At 46.6% G+C, this 26,898-nt stretch overlaps 1 protein-coding gene and 1 long non-coding RNA gene across 2 annotated transcripts in view; one reads left to right on the top strand and one right to left on the bottom strand.

Annotated features, from left to right (window-relative positions):
* Agpat4 (1-acylglycerol-3-phosphate O-acyltransferase 4) overlaps nucleotides 1-26,898 on the top strand; it is a 107,913-nt gene that overhangs the window by 30,494 nt on the left and 50,521 nt on the right. The gene's annotated exons all lie outside the window — the stretch shown is intronic.
* Nucleotides 14,401-20,567, bottom strand: LOC125391506 (uncharacterized). The gene is made up of 2 exons (XR_007229154.3): nucleotides 20,095-20,567; nucleotides 14,401-15,294 (listed from the first exon to the last, which is right to left on the bottom strand). It is a non-coding gene; the product is annotated as an uncharacterized LOC125391506 (long non-coding RNA).

The raw sequence follows: 26,898 nt of genomic DNA, 5'->3' as shown, positions 1-26,898 counted from the left end.
ATATTTGAGACATCAAGCCATTATTTCCTGAGTAAAGCATTTTGATGTTTTGGGCAGGATATGTAGCGAATACACCTTAGACATATAGGCAGTTACCTCCTATGTCAAACCTCCTGTTTTAAAATGAAGGAGCAGGAATAGGCTGAATCCTCTGACCTTTGGTCAGGCTGAAGCAGATGCCCCTCTATGGGCCATCTTAATGTCCAAAACACCAAGTAACCACATCCTAGGTCAGAGTTTCTATTTTGTAGCCATACCCATTGTCAACAACTTTGAAAGAGAAAAATAAGCTCAAACTTTCTGACCTCCCGTCAGGGTGGGACAGGCTCACATCTTTGGGCCCTCACAGGCTGTCTTTCAATGGAAGTTTCAAGAATTCAGTAGTTGTCCGTTCCATGAGATGGGCTGTCTCAGCTGGTCTTCAGTATATGTCAGACTCCCCATAAAGCAGGCTCAAGACTCTGATGCCAGTGAAGGAACGCCTCAGCAGCAGGATAAATGAACTTGCCAGGGAGAAGGAGGCAAGCAAGCAAGGAGCAAAAGCTTCCTTCTTCCATGTTCTTTATGTAAGCAGCCATTGAGAAGTGTGGCCAGATTTAGGATGGGTCTTCCCACCTCAAAAGACCAGGATTTAAGGTGGGTCCTTCTATTTCAAAAGATTCAAATAACAAAAAAAATCCCTCAAAGGTGTGCCCAACTGCTTGGGTTTTTAGTTGATTCCAGACTTAGTCAAATTGAGAACCAAGATTAGCAGATCATTGGAATATAGTATTGTAGCCAGGAAACTGATGCTCATCAAACATGCTTAGCTTTCCTTCTTCATCTTTGTGTGTGTGTGCACATGTGTGTGCACATGTGTGTGCACGTGTGTGTGTGTGTGTGTGTTTATGCTTAGCTGTTTGAAGCATAACTCCTTTGGCCAGAGCTTCCACAGTTTGAAAGCAAGGCAGGAGTATACTGCGGCATGTAGTGGTGAGTTTTGTTGCTGATAAACACTGAGCTTCTGTTGTTCCTTAAACTAAAAAATACTGTTTCATTATCAGTTATATATGTGGCTGAAAATATATTCAAAATGTGGGCCCTGTTAGTTAAGCCAAGCAATGAAACTATCTCTGTAACCTTAGATTATAGCCAAGAGACAAACCTATTATCTTTCCAAAACAAACAAAGAACAATGAAGTTATACTTAAACATCCTGCTTAAAACTGTAAGTCCTCTATTGGAGTTTTTTATTTCGTTTTTGGATTTTGAGACAGGGTGCCACTATTATTGTTAAAATAGTTTTGAATTTGATAATCTTCCTTCCCTGACTTTTGAATATTGGGATTCCAGCCATGTGTTACTTACTGTAGGCAGAGACTGCTTGTCTGTTTCCTGACAGCTCCAACCCAAATAATCATACAGAAAACTGTATTAATTGCAACACTGCTTAGTCTGTTAGCTCAGGCTTCTTATTAACTAACTCCTACATCTTAAATGAACCCATTTCTATTAATCTGTGTATCGCCATGAGGCTGTGGCCTACCAGGTAAGGTTCTGGCATCTTTCTTGTAGTTTTCAATGTCTTTGTCTGATTTTAGTGTTACAATAATGCTGGCTTGATAGAATAAGTATGGAAGGGTTTCTTCTGTTTTTTTGTTTTGTTTACCTTTGTTATTTGAGAATAAACAGTGCCAGTTACTTAAAAGTTTGGTAAATTCCACAACGAACTGTGGTCCCAGACTTTTCCTCCCCAGGAGACTTCTGTCTCAGATTCTCTCTCACAGTTCTTTGTTTTTTTCAACTTTTCTGTGTTTATATGGTTCACTTTTGGTACGTTATATGTACCAAAAATTTAGCCATTTCTTCTAGGTCATCCAAGTTGTTGGCATCTAGTTCTTCATAGCAATTTCTTTTGTTTCTGTGGTATCCGTTTTAGTGTCTCATTTTTTTCCTCCCTGCTTTTAATTATTTTTTGTCTTCTCTATGTTTTGCTCAGTTAGGGTAGCTAACCCTGTGTTTTGTTTGTAAAACTTTGTAAAACAAACCCAGCTTTGTTTCATTTATCTTTCCTATTCTCTTCATTTTGTTTATGTCTTCTCTGATCTGTTACTTCTCTTCTAAGTTTAGGTTTGTTTTGTTCTTGTTTTTCTAGCTCGATTTGTATCATTGCATTGTTCACCTGAGTTTTCCCTCCATATCTGATGCAGGTGCTTGTTTCTGTAAGCTTTGCCTCTTGGTTCAGCTTTGGATTCATCCTGAAGGGTTTAGTATGTTGTGTTTCCACTTGTTTCAAGCAATTTTGAATTTTCTTTTTGATTTCTTCATCGACCCCATTGATTGTTCAAGGGCATACTCTTCTTTTAAAAAATGTGTTTATTTATTGTCCTATGGTGTGCTCTAGCTATGGTGGGCATGTGGGAGTCAGCTCTCTTCTTCCTCCTTGAGACAGGATCTGTCTTGTTGCTTCTTGCTGTTGCATAGTGCACTCATGCTTGCAACTGAGCTTTCCTGAGATTCTCCTGTCCCAGCTTCCTGGCTCACTGTAGAAATCCCGAGTGGGTCCCACCAGCTGGCTTTCTTTTGTGTGTTCTGGGGCCTGAACTCTGGCACCTGACTGGCATAGCCAGTGCTCCAAGCTGCTCTTTTTCATGGTGAGCCATTTCATTGGCCCAAGGTCATGCCACTCAGCTCCCTTGAGTTTATGTCGTTTCTAAAGTTCTTCTTGTTGAGTTCCAGTTTTATTAAATTGTTATTAGAGAAGATTTATGTTATGGCTGCAATGTATTCAAATTCATCGGCCCTTCTTTGTTTTTGACTAACCTTTCACACAGGGTCTTGCTGTATGTCCAACGCTAGCCTTCAGTTTGAAATCTTTCTGCCTCAACTTCTGAGTGCTAGGGTTACAGGTCTGCACGACCACAGCAGGTTGTGGCATGTTTTATGCCTAACATATGATCTGTCCTTTTTAAAAAAATACATTATATTATTTATCTATGTGTATGTGTATACCTGTGTGAGTGCCAGTGCCCAGCAAAGGCCCAAAGAGAGCATCCAGTTCCCAGGAACTGCAGTTAGAGATGCTGGTGAGCCACCACATGGGTGCTGGGAGTCGAACTCAGCCATCTGTAGGACCAGTCAATGCCCTGGGCCATCATCTCTTCAGCTGCTTGAACAGTTTTTGTATGTTGGCATTTTCAGCCATTGCATGAAATAGTCTCTGACTGTAAATGGATCTCCATGTGATCGATAGTGTATTTTAATTTCAGTGTTTCTTCACGAACTGTTTTTCTTTGGTTCTGTTTAGATGGTCTATCCACTGACCAAAGTGAGGAGTTGAAGTTCCAATCTGTTACTCCCTGGAGTCAACCTCAACCTTTAGATCAGACAGTGTTTGCTTTGTACACTTGAGTGTTCCAACAATGGGTACACATGATCTGAACTTACAGTGCTTATTTCTTGTTTGGTTGATCTCCTTCTACAGTGGCCTTTTGGCCTTTCATGACTTAAAATTTATCTCATCTGGTATAAATGCAGCTGTTCAGCTCTCCCTCTGCATGATGCTTGTGATCCTGTCCCTTCAGTTGCGGTCTACATGCACCTTTGATAGTGATGTGAGTTTCTTGCAGGCAGCATATCATTGTGTCTTTCTTCTTATTTTACTTTTTGTTTTTAAAATACACATGTGCATTTTAGTAATAAAAAACTAACAGTGCCAATTTAATGCTGTTTGGTTTTTGTCCATTTTACCAGTCTCAATCTTTTTCTAAAAATTTTCATTTTATTTTTATATGTATGGGTATTTATTATGCCTACACAGCATGTGTGTGCTTGATGCCCACACAGACCAGAAGAGAGTGTAGACATCATGAGCCACTATGTGGGTGCTGGGAACTGAACTGGAAACAGTAACTTTTAACTACTGAGCCATTTCTCCAGCCCAAGGATAGTATCCTTGGTTGGCATTTTTTATTCTTTTAGGAATGTGGAAGTCATTCTCTTCTGGGCTAGATGGTGTCACTGAGAAGTCTGCTGTCATTCTGTTGGGAATTCCCTCACATGTGATGCTTCTTTTGCCATTTATCTGTCTGTCTGTCTATCAGTCTGTCTGTCTATTTTGTTGTTTTTCTGAGACAGACTTTATCTGTTTAGCTCTGGCTCTCCTGGAACTCACTCTGTAGCCCAGGCTGGCCTCAAACTCAGAGATACCGTGCCTCTGCCTCCTGAGTGCTGGGATTAAAGGCGTGCAACACCACTGCTCAGCTTTTCCTTTTATTTTTGAACGTCTCTTGGTCTTGTACTTGTGAGAGTTGCCTGTGATGTTTTTCAGAGAACAACGTAAGTTGTGGGGAAATATTATTTTAAGGTGTGTTACTTTTGTTTATGCTGTAGAACATTTGTTTAATGACGTAAAGGTATGCTGCTTTTGTCTGTGCTGCATTTGTTAACTCTGTGAGGCTGTGATTTGTTGCCTGTCCAAAACACCTGATGGGTCTAATAAAGAGATGAACAGCCAGTAGCGAGGCAGGAGCAAGGATCGGCAGGGTGGCAGGCAGGGAGAATAAATAGATGGGGAACAGAGGAGGAAGGGGAGCAATGAGAGGACAAGGGAAAGGGGACCTCAGGGGCCTGCCAGTCTCCAGCTACTGAGTAAGAATGGAAGGAAGATAAACAGTAGTAAGGAAAAAAGCTCAGAGGCCAATGGTAGATGGGACAATTTAAGAAAAGCTGGCTAGAAATAAGCCAAGTTAAGGCTGGGCATTCCTAAGAATAAGCCTCTGTGTGTGATTTATTTCCCCAAGGACCAAAAGAATAAAGAGAAAGAATAAAAAACAACCACCAACACGTCCTTTGAGTGTCCTGCATCTGGATGCCCATACATATTTTTTTCCAAATTTAGCTCCATTTTTTGTATTTTATTGAATAGATTGTGCCCTGCCTCGTCTCTGTTCTGGCTAGAACACCTTTCGTATGAATATTTGTTTCTGATGTCACAACTGTCTTATGTGCTTTCTTCTTCTGTCTAGCTGGGTTATAGCAGAAGATATTTCAGGTGAACAAATTCTCCTGCTTGGTCTAGTCTCCTGTTGAGGCTTTCAGCTGTTCTGTCATTGCTTTTGCTTGCTTGCTTTTTAGTTCATTGACTGCGTTCTTCAGCCCTAAAGTTTTTTTTTATTTTACATACTAATCCCAGTTTCCCCTCCTTCTCCTCCCACCTTTCCCTACCCCCCCCCCCCAACTGCTCCTCAGAGATGGTAAGGCCTCCCATGGGGAGTCAACAAATTCTGTCACATTTTCATGTTGAGGAAGAACCAAGGCCCTCCCCTTTGTGTCTAGACTGAGCAAGGTTTCTCTTCATAGGAAATGGGCTCCAAAAAGCCAGATCATTCATTAGGGATTGGTCTTGGTCCTACTGCCAGTCAGCCCCTAAGTTTTGAAGAACACAGTCCCTGCTGAATTCATCATTCAAGTCATGAGTTGTGATTTTTTCGTTTGTGCAAAAGGTAAAAGGAGAGGAGGGAGAGAATGAGTGAATCACACCCTGTGGGCCACATTCTCGTTCCCTAGGAACCATGCTGGCTCCTCACAGAGCGCTCACCCCCTTTTCCATTCATGCCCGTGCAGAAATGACTGTCCAGCTTGACCTAAAACTCATGAGCTGTGTCTTGGGGAAATAGGGACGGCGCACATGGGACATCCCAAGACAGCAAGTCTTCGGTATATTTAGACCGCTTACTCTTAGTTTCACTCAGCCCTGAAAGGCCAATTGTCTCGAATAGTTAATTCTGGAGTTTTGTTTGAATTTGTTCTGAATATTTTAATTTATTGGTAATTCTAAAAAAAAAAAACCTTCATCTTTCTAAATTGTGACATTTTAACTTCTACCAGAAGCGAGTATATTAAAGTACCCTCAAAATAAATATCACCATAAGCAATCTGTCTCTCAGACATGAGCCTGAACCTTGCTGCTGACTTCCAGCTCTAATGAGAAGTCTAACTCGTAGTCATTGGTTTGAAATATGGACAGGGCTTATGACAGTGCTGACAGATATGGTCTCTAACTTGAAACGGGCAGATTTCAGAATCACCTGAAGTATATGTAAGACTTCTAAATGTGATTTTTAAAAAAAAAAAAAAAAGGTACAACCATCATTGCTTTGGTAAACCTCATTTCAAATGGATAGCCTTCCCCCTGTCGCAGCATGGGAAAATATCTTTAAAAATGTAGTCTTCAACTCAGTCAGCTATCTTCTCTCCCATAGTTATGCAAACCTTCCCCTCTTCACACAGCTACAATTCTCCTACCTCTTTACACTCTGAATATTTCCTTTCTCTACACCACTGTAGGTCCTAAATACTAGAACCACACAAGAATAAAGCCAATGACATGGGAAGGCACGCTGTGTGGTACTGGGCTGAATGGGTGTTTGTATCCAGTAAGCCATGGACAACAGATTAAAGATTTCTAGTCTTAAAAGTCTGTCAACATTCTTGACACATATGTCAAACCCTCCCATATGAACATCAAGCATCAGAAATAGTCTCAGATGTATTTGTGAATTCCGAGTCGGTAAAGGGAATTCTGAATAAGGATGTTGCTGTCATATTTTTTTTCCTCATAAGTATTTCTTGAAATTTACAAAGTAAGGCACATATAAAGGATGGTGGGATTGCAAGATGACTGACTATAAGTGTTGGAAGTGTTTCACTACAGAAAAGGAGGGAAACAAAGATCAAACAGCTGTTCTCACTGTCTCAGTCACCCCCAGAGTCCTGTGGGGATGTAGGGGTGCACACACAAAATCAGTTTGTAAAGGGACTGAGCTGCATAACACCCCAGAGATTATCCCTAAAGAAAGAGGGACTTTGTCCAGTAAGCAAACAACCTCAAGACATAGACACTGGGAGCTTGGCCGCTGGAGGGGCATGCAGCCTGTGCAGGGCCCTGTACCCTGTGCAGGAGCTGTTGAGCTACCACACTGCTCCATAGTTCCACAGGACAGCCTGCCACAGATCATGCCTGATATACAGAAGATGCAAAATGCTCCGGAGACGAGCCCAGCAAGGGTTCTGTGAAGTAACCAGACTGCTGTCTCCAGCTACTTCATCTTGGCCCTTAAACCAGCCAGGTGATCCTGCTACCCTCCCACACCACAGGAAGCAGCCGCTACCATGCTGAGTAGCTCAGTCCAAAGGCCCCCTGGGAAGCAGACAGGTGGTTGTATCTACCCACGCTTCCCCACAGAAAGCAGCTGAGATGCCTCCTGAACAGCTCAGCCCACAGAGACGCCTGGGGAGCAAACAGGTGCTCCTACTCACTCATCTTTGAACCTCTGCCAGGCAGAGCTTGATCTACCATGTGTCCTGGAAGGTAGTCAAGCTGGGCCGCTCCCTGAGAAGTTATCTATCCTTGCTGAGCCAGACACCAGGAAGCCCTCCCTGGGCAGGCCGCCAATCCCCTGCCCCTACACCCCCAGCCCTACTTAAAGGTTCTGCAAAGACACCTTTCCAGCTGAGACACAGATAGGAAACCACCCTGGCCATCAGCGTGGTCCTCACACACTAAAATGCACATACCCTTCCTACTCTGACAGCTACACACTGCCAGATTATTGACCCCAAAGCCAAGCAGCATCACAGTCAGGACAGTCAGTAAACTGTTCCAATCCAATTAACAGCTGCATTCCAGAAATCCTACGACTCCTCCCCTTTGCCCCCCCCCCCAACCAGCTCAGTCCTATGTCACTCACACAGGCTGCCAGCGTTTATTACAGGTGTCAACTACTGTGCCAACTTCAGAACAAGGCCAGCATAGCCTACTCAAGCTGTACTCCACACATTGTTGGAAGAGCCCTACAAACTGGTAGAACTGATCTTCCAGATATGCAAATGGCAATGTGGGGAACACAAGATAAAGAAACACAATAAACAAGAGAAACTTTGATGCTGCTCAAAAAACATGGCAACTCTTCTTCCGGTAGACTAGAAAGAAAAAGAGATGAACTACCTGAAAAGAATTCAAAATGGGAGTTATAAAGAAACTCAGTGAGATACAAAATGATACAGAAAACACCCTGGCTAAGAATCACAAGTTGGTCTCTTCCTCCTCTCTCTTATCTCTCTTGTTTCTCTTGCTTCTCTTCTTCCCCTTGTCCCTTCCCTGTCCTCTCTGTGTCTGCCCATCTCGTGGCCCTGCCTTTCACAGCTCACGGGTTCCATCGGATGCTCTGCTTGGGATCTCCACAGCGCCCCCTATCTGCTATCCCAATGGTAGGAACAGAGTCAGGTTTTAATTCATCTTGTTTTCCTCACTTTCTCTGCTTGAAAAGCTGCAGAAGGTCAGACTGTAGGACGCTCTCCTGGGCTTTGATTCTCCAGCCGCCGGGTCACTGTCCGGGCAGCAGCTTGGTCAGCAGAGAGCTGTGCCATGCTGATCTAGCTCACCTTCCTATATATTCTCTCCAAGTTAAGATTAAAGCCTGCTCTTGGAGTCTAATGATTTCTTCTGGCACATGAATCACTGGGAGCAGAGAATCTGCGGCGTCCATCATTTGCAGCTGATCCGCTAAGAGAAAGAGGATTAAATTGTTTCCCAGGGTTGAACCCTGGTCACATTTTACTGTCTTCTTCCTTTCCTCTGTTAACTATTCGAGCTCCCTGTTGTCACCAGTATGCCCTGGGAAGCATCCAGCTCTGACGAAGCTCACATACCAAAGAGCACAGTGGCCTCGGTGCCATGTAAAGTATGGACACTGTAGTCACCAGCAGAACACAGGGGGCAGAGAATGTCCATCTAGTGGCTAGAGCCAAGCTCACGGATGAAAATTCCTGAGTGATTGGCCTGGTGGGGCGCGGGGAGGCTGACTGGTGGGCAGTGCTTCGCCGTCCTGTTCCTAGATTGCCGTGCTGTATAGACAGAAAGTGCTAAGTCGGTCTCACCCTGTGTGCTGAGGGTGGAAGGAGCCCACTGAGGCAGCTCCTGGGAGGTGAAAGAGGAAGCTGGTTGTGGCTGTGGGATGGAGGCGGGATCTCACTGCCTTTGCACTGTGCAGAGTAATCTCCAGGGCAGTGGTTCTCAACCTGTGGGTCACGGCCCCTTGATGTGAGAGTCAAATATCAGATAGCCTGTATCAAATGTTTACATTATGATTCATAACAGTAGCAAAAATCACAGCCATGAAGTAGCAACAAAAATAACTTTTTTATGGTTGGGGTCAGCACAACGTGAGAAACTGTATTTAGGGTCTCAGCGTTAGGAAGCCTGAGAACACTGCTCCAGGGGATCTGTGCTTTTTAATCTCTAGGGAAAGGAGGCCGAGACAGGCTAGTCTGAGATTATATTTTCATTTTTTTTCTTATGCTATAAACTTCAAACAAAACCAGAGAACTTAGTGGTCTATTCGTGTCGGGGAAACGCTTGTGAGGAGGACTAGGAAGGAGCTACTGTTTTAGAAAAGACTAAGGAAATGACCCAGAGTGAAAACAATCCTGCCTCAGCCTCAACCCCAGCTCTGGGCCTGGCTGCCCAGTCCACTGTTCCTGTTAGGAGCTCTGCTGCTCCTGGTTTCAAAGGGCTGCTGGCTGCAGAGTCCCTCCAGTGTGCAAGTCCACGAGGGAAGGAGAGAGACAACCTGCAGTGCTGGGATGTCAGACAGCATATTCTAAAGACTGTCTAATGTGTGTGCATGTGTGTTTGTGTTTGAATGTTAGTTTGCGCACCAGATTTCATGTGCCCATGAGGTCCCGGTCCTCTGCAAGAGAGGACATGCTTTTAGCCACAGAGCCATTTCTATAGACTCTAAATAAATATTTTGCCTACCTGCTTACAGCCAACAACTGACCGGCCACAGCAACCTCAGTCCAAATGATAAGACCTCAGTTGCTGGTGGAAGATGCAGAATGGGGTGCTGTGTATAAAATGTTTCCTAAATTGCTTGAAGTCGGGCTGGAGATATAGCTCAGTGGGTAGAGTACTTTCCTAGAATGCAAGATACCCTGAGTTCGATCCTGGGCACCCATGTAAATCAAGTGTGGTGATGCCTGAGTTCAGGGTCATCCTTGGCTATAAAACTGATTTGAAATTAGACTAGGGTGGTGTGGAGTATTCTTTTAATTAGGCAAAGATGTGTTGCGCTTGTTTATGCAGTGGACTATTTAACTGTGTAAAGGTGTGTTACATTTGTTTATGCTGCATTTGTTTAATGATGTAAAGATGTGTTGTATTTGTTTCACCTTGCCTGCCTAAGGCACCTGAGTGATCTAATAAAAAACTGAACAGCCAATAGTTAGGCAGAAGTGGGATAGGTGGGGCTGGTGGGCAGAGACTAAGGGGAGGGGGTATCTAGCCTTGAGAGAAAGAAGGAGAGGAGACCAAGGGAGAAAGGGAGACACCAGAGGCCAGATGGACGCCAACTAGTGAGACGAACAGACAGGTTTTCTCTCTGTAGGACTACAGAGATAAAGGTAAAAAGCCCCCGAGGCAAAACATAGATAAAGAGAAACAGATTAAAATAAAAACTAAACTCAGGCCAAGCGTTCAAAACATAATAAGTCTCCTTATCATGATTTGGGAGCGAGTTGGTGGCTCAAAGAAAAAGCCTGGCACACTAGGGTATGTGAGATCTTGCCTCAAGGAATAAGCCAGTAAGTAAGGAAGTGGATTTTAAGATGAAGTTTAGAACTCGCTGTGCGGGTCAGTACCTTGAGGAGACTGGGAAAACATGCCTGTCTTTTTCTTCCCGTTGTGGTTTGTTACTTGGGCAGCTTTGGAAACTCCATGTGTTTGATAGAGAGAGGATGGGATGGAATTGACGAGGAGCCCTGTGCTTTGGATATAGTGTTTTGATTTGTTGTTGCTGTGTTTGATCACAGGAAGGTATTTATATCCCTTTCTGTACCCCGACTCCCAGTGACCCTGGAGGTCACTTGTCTCTTGTTTGCAGTTGACTGATCAGCAATGGCTGAGCCAGGAGGAGCAAGTTATATCACTTAAAGGACGTGCTTGGGTCCTTCTTGGGATAGGTCGATTCTCTTGCCTCAAGCCTAGCGGACACTTAAGGAGTATCTCAGGTAGAGCAGGTCTGGGAGAGGCTGTCCTGTTCCTGTCTGAAGGGGGCGCTCAGGGCTCGGTGCCTTGCCAATCACAGCCTCAGTGAGGCTGTCCGTGAGGGAAAGGAAATGGTCCTGTGGTGTCTAAAGACACTGGGTTGGCGGTACTGATGCAGGGGACAGAGTGGGTCCAAAATGGATGACCATAGGAAACAGTCAGTTCTTGTCATCCCGAGGGAGGTGGAGCCCTCAGCACAGTTTTTAAACTGTTACATCTTCAGGCTGGGTGGAGGATTGGTGATCTGTTCCTTCCCTGGGTCATCTTCTTCATTAGGTGAAGTATCAAGAACTTCTGCAGATGAGGGTTCTGGAAGAGAAGCAGTCTGTGGCCCATGGGAAATACTGGATCAGAGGAACTCAGCTGCTGAACCTCGGAGGCAGTTGTGGTGGCTGCTGTGGTGGCTGCAGTTTCTTTCTGTTCTGTCTCCTCCCTCCCCTAGTGTAGGGGTGTGGCTGCCAAGGCCCTGTTGGGGTAGACCTGAGTATGAACCTCCTTTTCCTCACTGGCTAACAGCCCCTTCTGCGTCATTTTGACGCAGCAAATTGCAAAACAAAACTCCCCCCCCTCCCCTTTTTTTAAAGCAAGAATTTCATTTCCTGCTTCTCCTAGGGAGCTCTTATGAGGAAGGGCAGATGACAGGCGCGTGGCCTATGTACCAGGTCCATTGAGGTGGAGGTGGGACCAGGGTGATGCTCTGGGTGAGAGGCCTGCACATCGTCACGTTGCTGATGTGTGAATTACAGATCTAACGCACTCAGAAGAGCACCTCCCGCTCTTCTGATCTGGGGAAGCGGGAATCAACTGGAAGTGGTCGCTTCTTCAAGCTTGTTAAGGGACACCAGAGAAACAGTAGCCCTGTGAGGCTCATGCCCGTCTCTTGGACAAGCAGACACTATTGAGTGTGGTGGGGAATAGGCTCACGAGCTGGTGGTGTGTAGAGTTAAAGACAAAGATCATCTGGACACCTACCTAGTTAGAAACTAAGGAGCCCTGGGAGCAAGCAGCCCTGGCTGGTGTGGGGAGGAGGACCAGACACACCCTGAGCATCAGCTCACTCTGGATTCTAGGCTTGCTCTCTGGGGACTCAACAGGAACCCCACCACCTATGGAGTCCCCAGCAGCATCTCCAGTGGGTGGAGGTGTCCTCACCTGGGTCCCAGAGAGAGGGGAGCTCTAGGGAGGCCTGTGGGGAACTGGAGAAAGGAGGAGACTGGGAGGAACCCCATTGGCAGACACCACGAGGAACGAATGGCACCCCTGTTCCCTGTGCTGCAGCCTTGCTAAGGACTGTACAATTCAGCCAATCTAGACTTGTTTAAGCCTGCAGTTCTAGCCCCTTTCCCAGATACTGCCTAGACTGCCTTCTGATGCACTGAAGCCACCTCGGCACGTGGACTCACACTAGGCCCTAGGACAAGGCTCTGCTGTGCCAGGGAGTGTGCCCACTGTCAGGGCCTCTGAGGCCAGATGGCTAAAGGCACCATCCTAATCTGGTTCCACCTAAGGGGTATTTGTCACCAGTTGACAGATGGATAGTGGGTGGAAAGACACTGAAGGCAGGCACTCTTCCCACAAATCCCCTCAGGGACTTGCATTACCAGCAATTCCTGCCTGATTAGGAACACTTGCACCTCCGGGTACCCCACCCACCCCTAACTCATTGAATCCTGTTTGCTGGATTGTAGGCTGGTTCTGGGACAGGTGGTATTGTGATGGCTGTTCTTGATTGTCAGCTTGACTGCATATAGAATTTTAATTAAGCCCAAAGCTGGGCACACTTGTGAGGGATTTTTAGGTAATTGGACCATTGAGGTAGTAAGACTCACCCTAAATCTAGGCCATACCTTCTCCTGGCAGCTAATATAAGGACGTGGAAGACAACAGTTTCCTCTCTCTCTCTCTCTTTCTCTTTCTCTCTCTCTCTCTCTTTCTCTCTCTCTCTCTTTCTCTCTCTCTCTCTCTCTTTCTCTCTCTCTCTCTCTCTCTCTCTCTCTCTCTCTCCTGAGTCTATACTGAAGACTAACCAAGACACCCAGCCTTGTGAACTGAACAACTACTGGTTTCTTGGACTTGCTTTTGGGAGCCACCTGTTGTTGGATTAGCTGGACCATAGCCTGTAGGCCACGTTAGTAAATTCCCTTTATATATCAGAATAGAGAAGCCAGTGCAATGCAGGCATTATGACAGCCTTTTCCTAAAGCATGCATTTGACCTACATCACTGCTAGTCTTTGGAGCCCTGAGCAGAGAGTTGCAGGAGGCCTGGGATAGGCAGGTATGAGAAGCAGGATTACCCATGAGCTAGGCACATGTGGCTCTGAGCTGTAGAGAGAGGCAGCCAGGGGTAGCTAGTTTCATTTCCCATCGTTCCATTTTCTCTGGCGTCCCCAACAGTGCCCCTGTACCACTGAAGCTGATCACAGCCCAGGAGGTAAAGAATGGGCATTACCCTCGGTGGAGCAGAGTCCTGGCCAAGCTTAATGACAACCGGAGGAAAGCAAACTTTTCTCCCTTTTTTTGGTGTGTTTTTGCATAAAAAAGGCCTGGGAGATGAGGTTGTGTCAGATAGGCCGCATGCTGTGTTGTCCCAGATCCTGAATTTTGTATTCTGAATCTCAAGAGAGACCTACCCCGGCCGGCCAGCTCAGTTAACCTGTATTGTTGCTCCCCGGTCACTGTGGTGCCACCGCTAACGAAATGATTTTGTTTAACATGGAGCTCATTACAAAAGTAGCCTTTGTGCCAACACCTTCTGTCAGCTTCAGGGAAAGGAGGGTGGCCTGGGGTTGATTTCGGGGAATACCGTCCGTGTGTGGTCGGCTAGCTAGTCTGTCCAGTAATAGTGCATGCTGTGTGGCAAGAGGTTATTAACAGCAAACTGAACCGTCTATAGCTTCACACGAGGATGCAAACTAACAGAAGAATTAACTGCTATACTGAGTGCTGTGAACTGGTGCCAGGTTGGCTTAGCTGTTGCTATGGGTTACAGAGAATGATTGTCCTTGTTTTGGGATTTGTTTGGGATGGTGGTAAGCTTTGCCAGTGGCTTGGGTTACAGTTTTCGGTTTGGCTTGGAGTCAAGTGTGGTGTCTTGGGTGTGACTTGGGAGACTGAAGTTGCCTGGAAAGAAACTATAAGGTTTCTACTTATATTTCTTTAGTCATATCAATCTTCTGAGCATGAGCAAATAGTTTAATGACCCGTCCAGCGGGCCAGGTAATTTATGGGTCTCGAGGAGGCATCACCTAGAAACAATGGGGGGAAAGGGAAAAGGGAACCAAGCGCGTAAAGAAAGACAAAGTCAGTCTGAGATGCGGCAAGGCTCCGTTTATTGCAGGCAAGGTTTTATTTTTATAAGGCAGTTTTTGCAGGGTGGGGTAAGGGTAGAGGGGAATGGAAAACTACCGAGCCCCCAGGTGTCCCAGGTCAAAGAGGAAGTAGTTGTTTTTGCTCTTATTATCTCTATAGAGCATCTTGTGGTTAAGGTGCTCCAAAAACTTGCACCTCAGCTGGCTGTGCTCTCTGCAGCAAACTGTTTACATACAAAAAGGGTATGGAAGATTGACCAGTTCTTTTGGCCTGAGGGTCTCACATCTCCCCCTTTCTTTTATATAAATGAGCCAATCGAAATTTAGGATCTAGGTGCTAGAACTTATAACCCGGGACTGACGATTTTTAGAGCCAGAGCAGACCCAAAATTGATTCGAGCCTAAGCTGGTGCAATGGGAACAAGCCCTCAGCGTGCAAGGCCTCAACGTTAGGGGTTCTATAGCCTTGTGGCTATCGTCAAAGTCCAAACATGAGAGAGACTGAGCCTGTTAGAAGAGTGATGCTAGACCTTTACCCGTCTTTGGGTCATCCTCCCCATTGGGACTGCCCTGTCTTAGGTGGGTCTAGGCTTAGACGATTCTTCCGTCACTGACTTTCCAGCCTTCTACTCACGGGGTTTGCAAATTTAAGGCACCATGGGGATAGATCTGACATGGCCAAATTTAAAAATTTTTTCCAAAATTTCCATCCTGGACCTGGGTTAGGGGGTGTTGTAAATCTAAGAGGGGAATAGGAAAAGGGGTGAGGAGAGGGAAGGGAATTCTCTGGTGGTTGGTCAGCAATCACGGGCGATAGCTCAATCGCGGCAGCTTCTTCATTAATTGTCAAGCGATGATAATGAACTTCAGCAGGCTTTAAGGCAGAATCTATTAAAGACTTAACAAAAACGGGTTAAACGATTGAAGGCCCAAGGTCCAAAGGAGAGAAGAAAAAAAAACAATCAGGGGGCTATAATCGTGGGGAGCAAGGTCGACAACCAAGGGGATCCCTGTAACCAGGAGGAAAACCAAGATTTTGTTTTTCAAACTCCTTCTCACATTTATCCAGTCTGTTTCTTAAAATTTCCATGGATTCCCTAACAACGCCAGTCTGATCGGCGTAGAAGCAACATTCTTCCTGTAGGGCTGCGCTTGTTCTCTGGTAATAAGGAATTTTTGGCGCAAGATTTGTTAATAAATATTAACAGGGCAATGCCCAAACTTTTGTAATACAGTGAGGGCCGCATACAGTTCCACTAGTTGTGCTGAAAGAAAAGGGGTATCAAGGGTAACTGTTGTACCATCAAGAACATATGTAGCCTTTCCATTTTTGAATCCATCAATAAAAATTGTTAATGCATCTGGAATGGGCTCTTGTTTGGTATTTTTAAGAAAAACAAAGGGAATATAAGAGAAGAATTGAATCAGCTTATCACTAGGTAATTGGGTATCAAAATCTCCCTTGTATGAACAGATAAGAACTGCCCATTAAGGGTGATGGAGAGCCAGCCATTCTAAATTAGCTTTATCATAGGGTTGCACAACTTTATCAGGTTCCTTGCCAAAATATTTAGTTGCAGTCTTTAAACCCAGCATTATCAATTGGCAGACCAAAAGAGGATAGATAGGGAGCACCTTTCATTTGGCAATGGGAAGATGATTCCAGAGAAGTGGGACAGAGCTTTGCCAGAGCAGGCCAGTCGGGGAAAATTCAGTGGAGAAAATAATTAATTGTAAAGGCCAATCAGGACAAAAGTATCCAACATGTTGGTTCATAATGGCATTCTCCACCTTTCTAAGCACTGAAAGTGCTTCAGGGGTGAGTGTTCGAGGGGATAATGGGTCCGCATCACCCGCAAGAATATCTTCAAGAGGGCGAATATCGCCTTTTGTAAGTTGTAAATATGGTCGCAGCCATTGACTATCACCCAGCAATTTTTGGAAATTATTTAATGTTTTTAAAGAATCTGAAGCTTTTGGGTATATAAAAGATCAGGGTGAAGCTCAAAACCCAGGAATAAAAAGGGAAATTGTGTCTGAATCTTTTCTGGAGCAATATTAAACCCTCGCTCCTGTAATGTGTGTACCATCATTACTGCTAGGGCGTGAGATTCTTTAGGGCTCTTGGTGGCTATTAGGACATCATCCATATAATGAATTATGTATGCTTCAGGATTCCTTAATCTAAAAGGATCAATGGTTTGGGCAACATATTTCTGGCAAAGGGTAGGTGAATTGATCATACCTTGGCGTAGGACTCTCCATTGGTATCTAGGATTTGGTCCTATTTGATTAATAATAGGAATGGAAAAGGCGAATCTCTTGCAATCATTGTGATGGAGCGGGATAGAAAAGAAGCAATCTTTAATATCAATAGTAATTTTAACATAGCCCCGAGGAATGGCCACGGGCGTGGGCATCCCCGGTTGCAGGACTCCCATAGGTACCATGGTTTTATTAACTTCCCTGAGATCCTGGAGGAGCCTCCATTTTCCTGATTTCTTTTTAATCACAAATATGGGAGTGTTCCATGGGGAGGTGGATGGTTCAAGGTGTCCTTGATCTAGCTGTTCCTGCACCAACAGTAGGGCTGCCTGAACCTTTTCTTGAGATAGGGGCCACTGATCTATCCATACTGGGTCATCGGATTTCCAGGTTATTTTTTCAGCATGGAGTGCAGGAGGAGCGGTGGCCCTCAGGAAAAAGAATGAATAGAGGCAGCAGGTTCCTGGTCCTCCCCGAGGCCTCATCTATCCATCTTTTGTTTAGGGGTGATGGGTTGTTTTATTCCCTGTTCCTCCTTTCCTAGTCCTTTTCCTGGTAGATACTCTGTTTTTAGCATCATTTTGGTGACAGCTTCATTAGGACTCATCATGATGACCCCCATCTGGGTCAGTATATCTCTTCCCTATAAATTAATGGGTAGGCCTTCCACAACAAAGGGTGTGACAGTTCCTGTATTGCCCTCCTTATCTCTCCATTGTAAGACTTTGGAGCTCTGGAGAGTGTTTTGACTTTGTCCTATACCCTGTAGGTGAGTGGCTGTAGTTTGTAAGGGCCAATTCTGAGGCCAGTGGGCTTTGGATAAGACGGTAGCATCTGCCCCGGTATCCAGCAGACCAAGGAAAGGTTTCTCATCAAGCCATAGTTGTAGAGTGGGTCTAGTTTCTGTTAATTTTTGGACCCAATACACATCTGAAGATCCTGGTTGAGATTGACCTCGGGTCTGTGTGGTTGAAGGAAAGTTCCTGCAGAGGGGGAGGGGAAGGGCCTGTGCTATACTTGTCCCTGTGATATCATAAGGGGTTCATCAGGGGCTGACACCAGGATTTTAATCTCACCCTGATAATCATTATCTACTAGGGTGGGTGTTATTGAAAGTCCCTGTAGGGAACTTGAGGCCCGTCCTATGATTAAAAAGAACATGCCTGGGGGTGGGGGACCATGGATCCTGGTATCCAAAATGACTGTCCCTTCCTCTGGTGTTACAATCCTGGTGGAGGAGAAACAGAGGTCCAATCCTGCACTCCCTGCTGTCGCTCTGCAAAGGCTTGAACTGGGCAAGGTTGTGGGACCCGGTCTGCATTGGAGGAATCTGTTGCGAGGTGGGGTAGGGGCCCCGTAGTGGGGCCCCTTGCCGGTTTCCCTGAACCGCAGGGAGGGGTTGTCCGGAGGCATCATACTTAGAGCGACATTCCTTCACCCAATGATGTCCTCTTTTACAGCGTGGGCATAGCCCAGGCGTGGGTGGCTTAGGTACATTGTGTACCTGCGAAGGATCTATGTTATTAGTCCCCTCAATGCAATTTCTGGCAAAATGTCCAGGTTTTCCACATTTAAAACAAGATTTGGGAGCAGTTTGTCTAGCAGCCATAGGGTGGAGTGCTGCGCCCACGGCTAGGCTGATGGACTTTAAAAGTTTATGCTCAAAGGAATCAACATCATTACAAAGTCTAATCATACCATGAAGATCAACGGCTTTCATTTTTCCCCTTAGGGCAGCCTTGCAGGCAGAATTCGCATTCTCAAAGGCAAGTTGTTTTATAATCATATCATCAGTACTATTTTCCCCCAAAATTCTCTCTGCGGCCTCCAGGAGTCTGGCCACAAACTGGGCGTAAGGCTCATTTGAGCCTTGAATGATTTTAGAGAGGGAGGTGCCCACTGAATTAGGCGGAGGAATGGCTCGCCAGGCGGCCAGTGCGGCTTGTGTTAGTTGATTAAGCAGCCCAACGGGCAATGTCTGCTGCTTACTTTCTGCTGCATATTTTCCTCGTCCTATCAATTTGTCTAAGGTCCATGAGGCTGTTGCCGCATTTTGTTTGTTAACATCTGCCTGGGCCTCAAGTTTCTCCATCAGCTCGGCCTTCCAGGTTAAATATTGGCTGCGAGAGAGCACTGATTGGGCAACCTTTGTCCATTCGATAGGAATAAGGTTTCCTCCTTGTCCTAACCCTTCAAGGATGGAAAGTGTAAATGGGGCTGCTGGGCCATAATTCTTAACTGCGGAATGCAGCTCTTTTAAATGTTTTATTTTAAGGGTCTTGATAATGTGAGACCCACTCGTTGTAGTATCTTCCCCTCCGGACTGAGATTCCTCCTCTCCCTCGTTGTCCTCATTATCTGTGGTGGAAGATTCTGCCTGGGTGCCAGGGGCTGTTGGAGGGGCAGGACGAGCCTTAGAGGGACGGACTTTGGCAGCTCTGGTCTGAGGGAACTCATTGGGAAGTTTTATTGGTACAGGGGGCAGTGATAAGGGTGTCAACAACTCGACCTGTAAGGTCTGAATCTGAGCAGTCAGGTCTTTAAGTTCTTTTTGCAGGGAAATAATGCCTCTCAACTGGGCTATTTGGCTGGTAAGGGACTGTTTAGTGGCCAACAGGCTGTCAACACCAGGAGTTTGAGGAGGCAAAATCATAGGAAAGAGAGGGGCTGATGGGTGAGCCTGAGAATCATGGAGGGGCGCATAAGGAGGGGGCTGAGACCATCTAAGTCTCTGAGGATTATTTCTTCCCTCATGAGTCCTTATGGCAGCTACAATAGGCGGATCATATCTCTTTCTCTCATATTTAGCTGCCTCCTCCTCCAAATCGGCCTCCTCAGCAGGGTCCAGCCAATCATCATTATTGTCCTTATGAAGAATATGGTAGAGGGAGGGAGATGACACGGCCTCTGCGGGAGTTTTTTCAGTCAGGGGCAGGTGTAAGTTTTTATCAGGGATTTCTCCATCTAGGAGGGAGGGGACAGGTGAAGTACCTATGTCTTTTCTTTTCTGAATAAAGTTAGACTCCTTAAGAATTTTTTCATCTAAAATTTGGGCGGCTCTTTTTGAGTCCTGGTCCTCAACAATGAAGTCTTCAAAAAGCGCCTGGAGATGTGATATTTTTCCCTCCTTTTCAGAATCCTTAAGAATGTCTCTAATTATACCATAAAAACTGAAAAATGATTCAGGGACCTCCTCACCATTTTTTAAGAGTTCATTAATACTCTTTCCTACTTTATTCCATGTCAGGGGGTGAATGTCCGGGCCATTTAAAATTAACCAAGGACATTTTTCCTCCGTGTAACAGAAAAATTTCAAGAGGTCCTTTTTCTTAACTCTTATTCCCCTTTCCCGTAATGTGCTCTTTATCTCTCTTATAAAGAGGGCTTCCTCAGAAGCCAACTTCCCCATTATTTATGGAACAGCAGAACTTACCTCAAGATGCAGCACGAGCGATGCAGAATGTCTCTACCAAAAGGCGATCCAGATCCTTCTCTTTTTAATCGGTGCTGTCCGGCGACCACCGTTCCTCGGGCCAGGTAGTTTATGGGTCTTGAGGAGGCATCACCTAGAAACAATGGGGGGAAAGGGAAAAGGGAACCAAGCGCGTAAAGAAAGACAAAGTCAGTCTGAGATGTGGCAAGGCTCCGTTTATTGCAGGCAAGGTTTTATTTTTATAAGGCAGTTTTTGCAGGGTGGGGTAAGGGTAGAGGGGAATGGAAAACTACCGAGCCCCCAGGTGTCCCAGGTCAAAGAGGAAGGAGTTGTTTTTGCTCTTATTATCTCTATAGAGCATCTTGTGGTTAAGGTGCTCCAAAAACTTGCACCTCAGCTGGCTGTGCTCTCTGCAGCCAAACTGTTTACATACAAAAAGGGTATGGAAGATTGACCAGTTCTTTTGGCCTGAGGGTCTCTTGGTCCCTCACAGTTTAATATATTCCATAAATTATGAAAAGTACATTTCACATTTATAAAATTTGTGTATGCTAGTGATACATATTTAATTTTTTAAAGAATGAAAAATATTTGAAAAGCATTGTGGTTAGCCTGGAGTGTTTTGTTTTACTATACCAGAGAGGGAAATAAAATGACTTAATTAGCCATTAAGTAGAGTTGGGGTAAAGTCCTCAGCAGGCCCAATCCCTCATAGCAAAACACATCTCCTGTTTTCCTCCAGGTAACTTGTCTTGGGTCCTGATGGGATAGGAGGCTTCCTCTAGGGACCCATACCAGGTTTCCAGGAAGGAGGGAGTTATGGGTAAAAAGCATTCCCCAGCCTCCTCAAATCCTAGGAATGCATGCCACCCTGTGACTTAAAATGTGTACTGTGCCCCTCCCCCTCATGAGGTAGAGCTCATGGTGTGGGCAGCTCTGAGCAGAGCGAGCTTCCCCAGTGTTGAAGCTTCCTTTGGAACCTGCATGCAGCTGCTAAGGGGGAGTCTACAGTCTCCCCCTTAACAGCTGTAGACTCCCTAGGAGGAGGGGTTCTTACTATGGGACTAAGGGAACCCTGATATTTTTACTGTTTTTAATTATGAAACAGAAAAATACACTTCAACATGCTCCGAAAACAAGAAGGCGAGGGGTGGTCTCAGGTGTTTCCCACCTGGTCAGATGAGCATAGTCTCAGATGGCAGTGAACACACATGCTTCTCGGGGAGCCTGACCACCAGGACTGTGTGCAGAGGAAGCTTTTGGGTAGGGCGGAGGGGGTGGTGAGGGGTGGAGGGATATGGAAGGAGGTAGATGCTAGGGAGCCCTGGGCTGATGGGACTGGGGGTGGTCAGACAGTGCTTCTGTGCGAAGGATATTTTCTGCAAGAAGTATTCCTTGGAAACATTCTCCTAACCTGGAGCAGGCATGCCAGAGGATGAACACAGAGGCCTCAGCATGTAGGGTCCACCCGGAATGAAGCAAAGACCCACAGACTCAGGGGGTTCTCATTTCCTGGAATTGTGTGGCCTGGCATGAACATGAGGGCTTTCTTCAATGGGGAGGAATTGTTCCCTATGCCCTCAAGCCATAGAAATCAGCCTGAGCAGGTTGTACCTGCTCCAGCTGTGTTGAAAGTTTCCCCCAGCTCCTTAAAGGCATCCTTATGAGACTAAGCCCTTAGTGATTAACAAAAGAATTGGGCTTAGTTCAGATGTGTAGAGTAGGAGAAACCAAGCTGTGAAGACACTGAGCTTTTGCTAGAGTGGATGGGCAGAGGGATGGACAAGGTAAGTGACAATAAGGAGGTTAAAACGAACTGTGGTACTTTGAGCCGAACAGAAGTTCTGCAAACACCATGGGAAAGCCCATGGTTGGGGCCACAGTGCTGCTCTTAGCTCAGGGAGAGTGGGGGGATGGACAAGGCGGGGGACATGGGAAAGATTGACCAGCCCAAGGCACCTCTGTCGGCATTTGTGTCTTGTTCCCGGAGATGGGGACTAGCCCACCCTACTCATCTGTCTCTCACTTTGCATATGGAATTTTCTTTTTTGTAAGAGGGCAATACTCAGTCAAACCACGAAAGGTCGGTCACCTTAGCTTTGTTCAAAGCAAGGATCCGGACACTTTAACCAATGCCCACAATTGACCAAGTTGGCGTTCATCCTTGGTGGGTGACCTTAAGGCAAGGACAATTGATTCTCTGGTAATGCAGGCTTTCCGGTTTTAACCTTTGACTCTTATCTCTTTTATCATGAGCCTCCGCTACTGTTCATTCTGTAGAAAGTGTTTTTGGAAGAATTCTCAGGTGATGTGTTGGTGTGGATGTTCAGGGTAAATAACACAGCCAGTCACCCTGTGCTTAATAAATACGACCTTGGTGTGTTGCATCAGCCAGCAGCTGTGACTGGCAGAAAGAAACCAGTCCTACAAATCCACAGCAATTAATAAAAATGAGGTTTCTGTTTCTAGCTTAATCTGGCTGGCTGTTGAAGGTCACTGCCCTGTGCACACCAGCCTGCAGGCTGCTGAGTGGAGAATCACTGGTGGGCCTGTGTGTGTGTGTGTGTGTGTATGTTTGTGTTGTACCACGTCATTTGCATGAGAATAGTTTGTCACATTGGGAATTCTTCCCTTGGAATGAAAGGGAGATTGGGGCATTCAGAGAATTAAGCAGAATCCTCACCAAAGGCAGGTCCTTTCACAGTGTGTATGTAGCATGCTCTTCCACGACTGCGCGCATGGTCGTCTGGCTACTGTCTCACCGAAGGACCTGCTTCCTTATCTCCTGAGCGTGGTCTCTCTGATGTGTTGTTTAAAACACTTGCCTCTGAGCCGCCTGAAACCCAGGCGCTGCCACTCACACCCCTGGTGGATGATGCATTTCCCTGCCCTTTCCTGGTCTCCTCTAACAGTGGCCATTTCCCTGCCTTCTCCTGGTCTGCTCTAACAGTGGCCATTTCCAGCTGAAAACCGCACACGCTGCTAGGGTCAGTGGGTTAGGTTAGGGGTGAGATCCAGAGTCGACAACTCCCACTATCCTGGCCCTGGAGGGGGGGAGCCTTTTCCTGTGTGGTTCAGTGAGTGAGCAAGTCTGCCTACTACCCCCGTGCCCAGTGAGCACCCCATACGGCACTGAGTGTTCCTAGACTGTACAGACTGCTGACTTGGACCCTTAACCTTTGGAGTATGGGGAGACCAGGATTATTTTAGTATTATATTCCATTACTTGTCAGTCATCATGCGTTAACGAACTCCAGACTGTGGCCGGGCTCATCCAGCCGTAGCCATGAAACCAATCGTACTACAGAGGGAGGAGCACACAGCTAAACTACCAGTTCCTTCATATCAGAGACGTGAGTACTGGGACTTCCCACAGAAAGACACGTGACTGGGACTGCGGCCAGGCAGTGGTGGCGCACGCCTTTAATCCCAGCACTTGGGAAGCAGAGGCAGGCAGATCTCTATGAGTTTAAGACCAGCCTCATCTATAAGAGCTAGTTCCAGGACAGGCTCCAGAACTACAGAGAAACCCTGTCTCAAAAAAAACAAAAAACAAAACAAAACAAAACAAAACCCCAAACATTTGTTTAAAGATTGGGACACTGTCTCAGTTGACAGTGCTTGTCTAACGTGCTCCAAACTCTGGGTTTGATCCCCAGTACCACACAGACCATGTGTGGTGGCCTACACATGTACTCCTTCACACGGGAGGTAGAGGCAGGAAGATGAAAGGTCAAGGTTATCCTCGGCTACGTAGTAAGTTTGAGGCTAGCCTAGGTTACCTAAGACCCAGTCTGAAAAAAAAAATTGACTGGCTTCAAGAGGGCCAGCCTGGGAAAGGGAGGGGAGGGGAAGGTAGGCCATCCAGGGTGTTAGTGGTGTGGCCTGAAAATCGGCTAACTCCACCAAAGCCCCGGTAGACTGACTCACAAGCCCTGGCTGCCGGAGACAGGCAAACTTTAGCCATCCTAGGTGTGGCAGGTGCCGCACACTGCATGGCGCTACCAGGAAGGGGCACTGAGTTCTGTCCTCTGAAGAGGTCTTCTCTTTCGGGAGCCTGGCTGTCAGCAGCTGCCTGCTCTCCGCATCGTCCTTTATGCCACCCACACGGTCAAGGCCTCTGCCACACGCACACATCTGGCCTGGTCTATAGCGGCCTAGGGTCAACATCCAGTAACATGTTACAGACCAGCTGCAAAAAATGTCAGGGATTTTTCAAGTCGTTATCAAACAAATACTACAGACGTGTGATAAATTCTGTTATATAATCAAGTTGATGTTCAGGACCCATCACTCCCCAGGTAGCTGGCTGCACGGTTCCATTGCCTGCATGCCAGACGTTAGGCCTTTCCCCCAGCTCCCATTCAGTAATTCCCTCCCCTACCGCCCAGTTTCCCATTCAGTGATTTCCTTTCCCCAGCTGCTGTCTACCACGATGGAAATATGGAGACTGGCAAAGCTAGTTTGATGGCAATTATCGATTGTCAACTTGACGGGATCTAGAACTGCCCAGGAGACCTTTAGGCACGTGTGTGAGAGGCTTTCTGAATTGAGCTCACTGAGATGGGAAGACACCCCCCCCCCCAAATGTAGGCAGCCCCATTTTTATGGACTGGGTGCTATCGTTGGTCCTGGCTCCAGTGCCTCCGACGGACGGTACCGTAAACTCTGAGCAGAAGTAAACTTTCCCTTCCTTAAGTTGCTTCTGTCAGATATTTGTCACGTGATGAGAAAAGCAGTGCGTCTAGTTACAAATCTGACGCCTAGGCCCTTTCCCTGAGTTTCCTGGTACAGCCTGCGTGCCGGTCCTGTGAACCACTGCAGCTCCAACAGCAATCTGGGCAGGTGGTTCTCTTATTACAAGCGAAGGGTAACGGACTGATCTGAGACCCCAGGCATCACAGAGCACCGCCCGGGTTAGAGAGGGGACACATATGTGTCTTTTGGGGTCTCTGGAATACGGTGCTCTGTGGAAGAAGTGGGTTGGGTGCAGAGGAAACCTGGATGGTCCAGGGACCCTGACCTCTACCCAGCTGTGGTTCAGTGGGAGCACAGCACCCTGGCTGATGGTGGTGAGATCAGTCCAGCGTCCGAGGTGTGTGGGAGAGCTGACCACAGGGGCTCTGACCTGTGTGCCTTTCCAGAGCAGGTGTGATGGGGGCTGGGCCATGTCTCTGACGGTCAAGCAAGTCATTGTGCTTTCTGAATAATGCCTTCACTAGGATGCTTACGATGCATGTTCTGAATATGTGACATCCTGTACAATGTCTACCTTGACATCCAGGCTCCTTAAACAGATGGTGAACATTGTATACCCATGTCTCCAACTGGAGCAGACCATGATCAGTGGGATAAACCACAGGACAAGATCCACACCTTTGTACTAAGCTGCTCTAAACAGAACCAGCCTCAGGGTGCAGGAAAAGGCATTTACAATGGTGCAGTTGGCTTGAACGGTCCTGCTCTGAGTCTTCCCCTGATGTCTAAGCACGTTCAAACAGTGGAGTGATCTTCTAATCATTTCAATAGACAGTTAGTGAGCCCGCACTGTCAGCCCTAACTGGCCTCGTGTTTAAGTGCTGGACTCAGAGATGACTGGGGCTGTTTTTCTGTCTTGAGGCCTACCATTCCCTGCCTCAGCACTAGGCTTGATTTACAAGCAGGATGGCCATCTCGTCTTTCCACATCCCACACCTGTTCTTAGTCCATGTCTCCTGACGCCGTTCCTCATTTTCTCTGTTCTCTGACAAGCCTCATGGTGGAGGCAGGCCAGAATGAGGACATGCCTGAAAAGAAATAATTCAAGGGGTGGAAACGTCTGAAGAAAGAAGTATAGCATGGTGAGGCAAAACCTCGCGCAGAAAGGAAGACGGCACTGGACAGTCAGAGCGCTGGGCCTTGGGCAGCCGGGGGTGGGGGAGGGCAGACATCATGCATGAGTGTCAGTGAGCTTCCTGCAGCATAAGGTGCAAGAGTGTGTGCACCACTCCCTCCACTGACGGTAGGAATTGGAGCAGGTGATGCTGCAGCTGTCTGCCCTGAACTCAGGAGAGCATGCGGCTAAGATCCTAGGGACGCTGCCTTGGCAGCATTGCCCCTTGCATCTGTCATCTGTTCATTTATTCTCACCCAACCCACAGTGAACTCAGAACCCTGAGAAAGAGACATCGCCAACTTGTATTTGTGGCTACACATGTCACAACCTTCTTTGTTAGGCTGTGAAGGAGCCGCCTTGTCAAGTCTGGAGGGAGGGAGCCCTTGGCAGCCTCTGGGGTTTGGCTTTCATTGAATGGCAATTTTTATTTGTTTTCTTTAATCCCTGTCAAGTAACTGCAGAGCGGCAGAAAGAGGCGAGCGTGTCTGAGCCCAGACAGCTTCCAGCTCCTGGACAGAGAACAGCTAGCGGTCCTTCATGGGTTGGGGGCGGGGTGCAGAAAAGCATTGCTTATGAGCACAGACCGGTTAGGCTGTTGCCTCTCCTAGGGTGGCATGTAGTTCCTTAGGCACTGCTTGGGTGGGCTGCTCTACCTAGGAAGGAGAAATGGTTGTAGTCTGGGGACTGTGCTGGATCTTTTGGTTTGGTTTTGTTTGCATTTTTGGAGCTAGACTTTGACTATGTAGCCTTACAATGCTAGCTTCAGACAGGCCATTCTCCTATCTCAATCTTGGGCTGCTGAGATCACAGGTGTGTGCCTCCTCCCCTGGCCCCTCCAGGCTTGCTTTCCTTTTGAGTACTAGGAGAGACCATTGTCTCAGGTGGTTCAAGCAAAGATCCTTAGCTGTCAAAGGACCTCACTATTCCAG

This window comes from Myodes glareolus, chromosome 1 (assembly GCF_982192425.1).
Source record: "Myodes glareolus chromosome 1, mMyoGla1.1, whole genome shotgun sequence".
In the NCBI taxonomy this organism is placed as follows: Eukaryota; Metazoa; Chordata; class Mammalia; order Rodentia; family Cricetidae; genus Myodes; species Myodes glareolus.
Note: the sequence above shows the minus strand (reverse complement) of the source record. Positions and strands in the feature narration are given on the sequence as shown.